Below are 8,355 nucleotides of genomic sequence, written 5' to 3'. Positions count from 1 at the left end.
CAGCGAGTCAGTGATGCCATCCAGCCATCTCATCCTCTGTCATCCCCTTTTCCTCCTGCCCCCAATCCCTCACAGCATCAGAGTCTTTTCCAATGAGTCAACTCTTCGCATGAGGTGGCCAAAGTACTGGAGTTTCAGCTTTAGCATCATTCTTTCCAAAGAACACCTAGGACTGATCTCCTTTAGAATGGACTGGTTGGATCTCCTTGCAGTCCAAGGGACTCTCAAGAGTCTTCTCCAACACCACAGTTCAAAACATCAGTTCTTCAGCGCTCAGCTTTCTTCACAGTCCAACTCTCACATCCATACATGACTACTGGAAAAACCATAGCCTTGACTAGACGGACCTTAGTTGGCAAAGTAATGTCTCTGCTTTTTAATATGCTATCAAGGTTGGTCATAACTTTCCTTCCAAGGAGTAAGCGTCTTTTAATTTCACGGCTGCAACCACCATCTGCAGTGATTTTGGAGCCCCCCAAAAATAAAGTCTGACACTGTTTCCACTGTTTCCCCATCTATTTGCCATGAAGTGATAGGGCCAGATGCCATGATCTTAGTTTTCTGAATGTTGAGCTTTAAGCCAATTTTTTCATTCTCCTCTTTCACTTTCATCAAGAGGCTCTTTAGTTCCTCTTCACTTTGTGCCATAAGGGTGGTGTCATCTGCATATCTGAGGTTATTGATATTTCTCCCGGCAATCTTGATTCCAGCTTGTGCTTCTTCCAGCCCAGCGTTTCTCATGATGTACTCTGCATACAAGTTAAATAAGCAGGGTGTCAATATACAGCCTTGATGTACTCCTTTTCCTATTTGGAACCAGTCTGTTGTTCCATGTCCAGTTCTAACTGTTGCTTCTTGACCTGCATAGAGGTTTCTCAAGAGGCAGGTCAGGTGGTCTGGTATTCCCATCTCTTTCAGAATTTTCCACAGTTTATTGTGATCCATACAGTCAAAGGCTTTGGCATAGTCAATAAAGCAGAAATAGATGTTTTTGTGGAACTCTCTTGTTCTTTCGATGATCCAGCGGATGTTGGCAATTTGATCTCTGGTTCCTCTGCCTTTTCTAAAACCAGCTTGAACATCTGAAGTTCCTGGTTCACGTATTGCTGAAGCCTGGCTTGGAGAATTTTGAGCATTACTTTACTAGCGTGTGAGATGAGTGCAATTGTGTGGTAGTTTGAGCATTCTTTGGCATTGCCTTTCTTTGGGACTGGAATGAAAACTGACCTTTTCCAGTCCTGTGGCCACTGCTGAGTTTTCCAAATTTGCTGGCATATTGAGTGCAGCACTTTCACAGCATCATCTTTCAGGATTTGAAATAGCTCAACTGGAATTCCATCACCTCCACTAGCTTTGTTTGTAGTGATGCTTTCTAAGGCCCACTTGACTTCAAATTCCAGGATGTCTGGCTCTAGGTCAGTGATCACACCATCATGATTATCTTGGTTGTGAAGATCTTTTTTGTACAGTTCTTCTGTGTATTCTTGCCACTTCTTCTTAATATCTTCTGCTTCTGTTAGGTCCATACCATTTCTGTCCTTTATCGAGCCGATCTTTGCATGAAATGTTCCCTTGGTATCTCTGATTTTCTTGAAGAGGTCTCTAGTCTTTCCTATTTTGTTGTTTTCCTCTATTTCTTTGCATTGATCACTGAGGAAGGCTTTCTTATCTCTTCTTGCTATTCTTTGGAACTCTGCATTCAGATGCTTATCTCTTTCATTTTCTCCTTTTCTTTTCACTTCTCTTTTTTTCACAGCTATTTGTAAGGCCTTCCCAGACAGCCATTTTGCTTTTTTGAATTTTTTTTCCATGGGGATGGTCTTGATCCCTGTCTCCTGTACAATGTCATGAACCTCAGTCCATAGTTCATCAGGCACTCTATCTATCAGATCTAGGCCCTTAAATCTATTTCTCACTTCCACTGTATAATCATAAGGGATTTGATTGTTGACCATAGGTGATATAAAATAAAACCTAGAGAGAAGGAGAAAAGCATGTTCCATGTTAATAGACATTCATATCCATAACATACATGTTTTCTGCATTTATCTGTCAGCATTACAATGCCCTTCTAATCCTGAGTAATATAAGGCTAGACTGTAGGAAGGGATAGCAGGGACCCTGAGAGACAGGGAGAAAGAATAACAACTTTCATCCTAAATGTGAAAGACCTCCCACCTCACAGTAAATGGGAGTGAGGCCTGGTGGGGCAGGTCCACAACAGGCCTGTGTAGAAGGGAACAGTGGCTCTGTGTGGTGTGACATGACCCGTGTCATCTCCAGTACTCTGTCACCTGAATGATATGGCCCCACACAAGGAGAAGGTGTTTCCTTGTTGATGGCATGGATAATAGACTGGTTAGGTTCATAATAGTTGAAGATAGGATATCCATTATCTCATTTGTACTTCACAACATGGAAATTTCCCTCTCATTTCCACTCACCATCACCACCCCACCCCCTAACACACATACACCATAAGGTGAAGTTTACCTTCTACAGTGAGACTTAGGTCTGGTGCCAGAACCAAAACTTGGATCTTCTACTCCAGTTCTTAATAACTTTTCACCATATCATAGGGATATGTTAGCTAACATTAACAGATGCCACTACTAAGAAGATATTCCTGTCAGAAGGGGAATACGGTTGAAAAGATGGTGATTTCCAGAAGGTTCTATTAAATCCTTCAAGTGCCTGGGACTACTCAATGCTTCTAGCAAGCGGAAAAGGGTGTACTCCTCCTGGAGCCCAGGGCCCTGTTGAATAGGAGAGTGTGTCCCTGGGGTCCAAGAGAAGGCCTTAGGCAAAGCTGACCTTGTGACTCTCTCCCTGGAGGAGTTCTTTGATGAGGTCAGAGACATCTGTAGGGACTCTCAAGCGTATATTAAGGATGTTGCCAGTGTCAGAGCTGACTTGAGTTTGCAGTGATGTAGAACTGGGTGACATACCCTCTGTTCTGATCTGCCTGAGACATAGAGCTCTGTGAGACAGAGCTTGAACTCAATTCATATTCATAATCATAGTTCAGATTTATACAGTCCTGATAAACTTGGTGGTACTGAGAAAAAGCCATGTTGCACAAGAGAATGAAGGTCTCCTGTTTGGAGTTTAAATATTTTTTGACCTAGGAGTAGTAAAAAGATGGTAGTATGAGAAGGGCTGAAATGATAAAAGTCATTTGGTGGAAATGGAGAAGTATTAGGTGGACCTTTTCCATTTCAAAAATTGTCAGCTAGTGATAAGTTGTTGAATGATTTACATCTATGAGTATCCAGGTAAGAGCTGGTAGCAATGTTTCTAATATTAGGGAAAACATTTTGAGGAAAATTTTCAAATAAACACATTAATTAAAATTCTGTATTGTCATAGGATTTATTACTGAATGAATGTATGTCGCCTTTGAGAGGCTTAAGTCCTTCTTAGGATCAGTTTACATGAAGGAACTTCTGGGCACTGTGTTAATTTGGTACTGTGCCAACTTAGCTAAGTTGGAACTGTTTTCCAGAACTTTATTCCCTGTATGATTGCTGGTTAGGACTGGTCACATGAGAAGTCTGCCTGAGATTTGAAGAGCAGAAGTTAGATGGAAGCCTTCACACTTGAATAGTCAGTGCAGGGTCACAGGTGCAACTCAGCAGCCTTTGGGTGGTGGGGCAGCAGCTGGGCACTGAGCTCCCCCAGCTCCTACCATAACCCTTTCAGCTTTTCTGAGTCCCGGGCCAGGGGCCAGGGTCCAGGCTGTTTCGAGGGGAAAGACTTAGGTCAGGTCACCCTCATAATCAAGTGTGAAACGGTGAGAAACAAGCAGCACTGGCTCCAGTTTGTCACGGGTGTCTCCTTGCTCGCCATAGTCTGTTCCCAGCTCTTCTTCCCGACTACCTGCCGGGCTGACCTACAGCAGCTTTAGGTCGCTCACCGAGATGCAGAGCCAGTCACCTCCCGTCGTCTTCTTTGGCTCTCTTTTGTGGTCTTTGGAACTTTGATCCTTTAGCAAAGAATAATTACCTTTCCAGTGATCTAATGAGGTCTCCAGTCTTAAAGATTCAGTAGAAGAAGGGTTCACCGTAATAAGAGAACACATCCTTGTTACTGTGAAATCTAAGAGAAAGTATGTATCCTTGCTTTATAGCACCATTAACAGGAACCAGGAGACTTCAGTGACCAGGAAATGTTATGCTGTTTGCATTCCAACACAAAGATATTTGAAAAGTATTGTAGACAGTTGGATGATTACATAAGATGCACATTTATGACTTTTAGTTTTATGATATATCTTGAGGATTTGGAAGAATAAAGTGTTACTTAATTAGAGTGAAAAAGTGAGATCACTTAACTTGGCAATTATTTGTGTGTCTCAGAAGGAACAGAGAGAACTCATCAGACAGTGGAACATTGTTAGTTCCTGCATTCTTAAAATTTTTTACACTAGAGAGTGAAGTACTTCCTAGATGTAAACTTCTAGTCAGGGGTTCTTATGGGAAACAACATACCATTTATTACTTAAGAAAAGTAATTTTTTGAATTGAACGCTTGTGTCCTACAAGATGTCGTATATAATAGAGCATGATTTTGAGAATATTTTATTGGCTTATTCTCTCTCATTATCACTTCTAAAATATTAACATGGGTAGGAATTTAGAATCAGAGTTTCTTCTTTGTATTTTTCACTCAGTGATCATTGTCATCAACTTGTGAGTTTGACATCACAATCCCATGCAGTTCTTCATCTTGAATTCCTCATTTCCCACAAAGTTGGGCATCACTTAACACAGGACACTATGGTTGTAGGCCAGCTGAGGATAAGGAGCCACTGTCGGGGTGGGGTGTTGTCTGAAGGAACAAGAGCTGACGACAGGCATGAAGAATACAAAAGGAAGGGTGTGGAAAGGGACAAAATCTATAAAATTCCTCATCTATAAAATGGGGGACTTGGGCCAGATCTCTCATTTTCAAATATATTTTATTTACAGAACCATTTGTTTAAATGCAGTCCTCCAAAGAAAACTCAGTATGTAAAATAATAGTACTCTGACTGAGTAAGGGCTGGATACATCCCTCCTCCCCCATATCTTTTTTCCCTACCTCCAGCTGCTTCTGAATAAAGAATATAAATGCTAGAAAATGTTTGAAAACTATTAGCTCTCACAATCTCATTTTACAGTTGAGAAAACTGAAGTTCAGAGACTTCCAAAATCAAACATTCAGTCAGTGTTAGTCTTCAAAGCTAGACACTTTGCTGCACCCCTGAAATGGAAACGACATTGTAAATCAACTATACTCCGATAAAAATTAAAAACTAGGACTAGAACGTGGGTCCTGATTTCCAAATAACTGATTTTTCAATTTTTTATGTGGGATTCTGGCTAAGTCCATATACTTTCAATTACTGTTATCAAACATACTTCCTCGCATTTAATTTTCCTTAAACTACAACAATGATATGGAATCAAAATCTCTGAAATAAAATCTTTATTAATCCTGCCAAGAGCTTTATTTTTGGTTTATTTTCCTTTTTTGGAATAGAATGTGAAAATGTTAACTATATAAATGCTGTTTGATAGGGAAAATAAGGGACTTCCCAGGTGGCTTAAGTGGTAAAGAATCCGTCTGCCAATGCAGGAGCTGCAGGAGATGTGGTTTTGATTTCTGGATCAGGAAGATCCCGTGGAGGAGGAAATGGCAACCTACTCCAATATCTTGCCTGGAAAACTCTATGGACCAAGGAGCCTGGTGGGCTACAGTCCATGGGGTTGCAAAGATTCAGACACAACTGAGTAAGCACGCAATGAAAATAAGGGTGATAATCTTAAACCATTCTGTGTCCACAATAAAAATGTAGTCTGCTACAGTGGAAGGCTATTAATAAATGAGCTCACTTAATAAATATTTTTTGTGCATCTTGGCAGCCGATCTCCAAACATGGCTGTCAATAAACTGGCTTGTAGGTGTTCATGCCTTTGTGTAGCTCCTTCAAATGTTGAATCTGGGCTGAACTTGATTCATTTTAATGAACAGAACGTGGTAGAAGTGATGCTATTCCAGTTCTGGTCTTAAGTCTTGAGAAGCCTGGCAGCTTCCACTTTTGTATTTTTGGAAGATCTAAGCCACCATGGGGTTGCACAGAGTCGGACACGACTGAAGCGACGTAGCAGCAGCAGCAGCAAGCCACCATGTAAGAAGTTTGGCCATCCTGCTGGAAAGACCACATGGAGAAACCTTATGATGAATGAGAGGGCCTGGAACTGTAGAGAAAGAGAGAGAAGGAGAGGGATTGATTGATTGAACTGGGGGAATAAGAGAGAAAAATCAACAGAGTCAGCTGTTCCAGAGTCCCACTGAGCCCAGACTTCAGATGTCTCTGTGAAGGGGCCACACAGAGTGAGCCATCTAGTCCAGCCAAGCCCCCAGATGACTGCTGCCAAGACTGTTTTATGTTTACTGTTTTTATGTTTAACACAGTTCTTTTTAACACTGTCCTTTAAAACACAGTCCTTTTTCTTTTATTTTCTAATTGAAGAATAATTGCTTTACAGAATTTTGTTGTTTTCCATTGCACCTCAACATGAATCAGCCATAGGTATACATATATCCCCTCCCTTTTGAACCTCCCTCCCATCTCCCTCCCCATCCCACCCCTCTAGGTTGATACAGAGCCCCTGTTTGAGTTTCCTGAGCCATGCAGCAAATTCCCCTTGGCTATCTGTTTTACATACGGTAATATAAATTTCCATGTTACTCTTTCCAAACATCTCACCTGTCCATAAGTCTATTCTCTATGTCGGTTTCTCCAGTGCTGCCCTGTAAATAATAAAACACAGTCCTTATTTAAAATACAACCATCTCCAAACATCTCTTTGATTTTTGTTCTTTTTGTTGATTGTACTTTGTACTTATCAGGGCTTTCATGGAGTCTTATTCTTTTTCTGAGTCCTTTCTTTGCCTCAAGACTATCTTATTTGACCTGTGTAGCAGAGTATTTTCAAATTTCATTTGAAATTGAGGTGAGAAACAGTTGTAGCTCTCAGGATCGCAACTGTAGGATTTCTGAGTCCTCTATTTTCCCTTGCATCCTGCTTGTAGATAGGCCTGTTCTTGAGCTCGCCTCTTTTGTAGAATCTTGTTAAATACAGCTGCTGCTGCTGCTGCTGCTAAGTTGCTTCAGTCATGTCCGACTCTATGCGACTCCATAGATGGCAGCCCGCCAGGCTCCCCATCCCTGGGATTCTCCAGGCAAGAACACTGGAGTGGGTTGCCATTTCCTTCTCCAATGCATGAAAGTGAAAAGTCAAAGTGAAGGTGCTCAGTCGTGTCTGACTCTTCGAGACCCCATGGACTGCAGCCTACCAGGCCCCTCCGTCCATGGAATTTTCCCAGGCAAGAGTACTGGAGTGGGGTGCCATTGCCTTCTCTGTAAATACAGCTAGGAGTGACCAAAGTACACTATTACCATTTTGTTTTACATTCTCTTCACCCAAAGCCATAAATTTATTAGGTTTATTACCTGTTGTTTACATTATTGCAGGTGAAAATTTCACCAAATTATTGATACTTGCATAACACAAGTCACCATTTTTCTAGCTCTAAATAATAGTTTCCATGCCACCTGATATCTGGTGCAGAAGGTAGAGCCACAGAGCAGCACCCTACTTCTAGGTACCAATTTCTGTATTAGTCAACTTTGCTCCAGTAACAAAATCTTAGGGCTTGCAACAATAAAACATTTATTTTCTCTACATCTTTGCCAATACTTTTTGTTTCTTGTCTTTTGATAATAGTCATTTTATCATATATGAGGTAATAGTCTCATTATGGCTTTGATTTGCAGTGCCCTTATGATTAGTGGTGATGAGCACATTTTCATGTATCTGTTGGCCATCTCTATGTCTTGGGAAAATGTCTATTCAGTTCCTTTGCCTCTTTTTAAATTGGGTGGTTCCCCGCCCCCACCCCTGTTGAGTTGCATGAGTTCATCATATATTGTGGATATTAACCCCTTCTCAGGTAGATGATTTGGAGATTTTTCTTATATTCTGTACACTGCCTTTCATTTTGTTGATGATCTCCTTGGCTGGCAACTTTGCTGCACTCTTATTTCTGGTTTCTGTACTTGTTTGCATTTGCTTGCTCCCATTTCAGGCTTGCTCAGTTCTGCATTCTGGCTTGTGAAACCATCAGCTTTGCTCTGTCTTGGCTCTCCTACTACTTCTCCAATTCTGATATGTGAGAGAAAAAAAAAAAACAACGCCTTTGAAAATTCCAATTTTAGATTAACTCTATACTCATTATCAAATTATTGAGCAACTTTACTTGAAGCATGAAAAATTTGTTAACTTTGGTAGCTAGGACTAGATGATT

This window comes from Bos mutus, chromosome 2 (genome assembly GCF_027580195.1).
Source record: "Bos mutus isolate GX-2022 chromosome 2, NWIPB_WYAK_1.1, whole genome shotgun sequence".
NCBI lineage: Eukaryota > Metazoa > Chordata > Mammalia > Artiodactyla > Bovidae > Bos > Bos mutus.
This window is presented reverse-complemented; position numbering follows the sequence as displayed.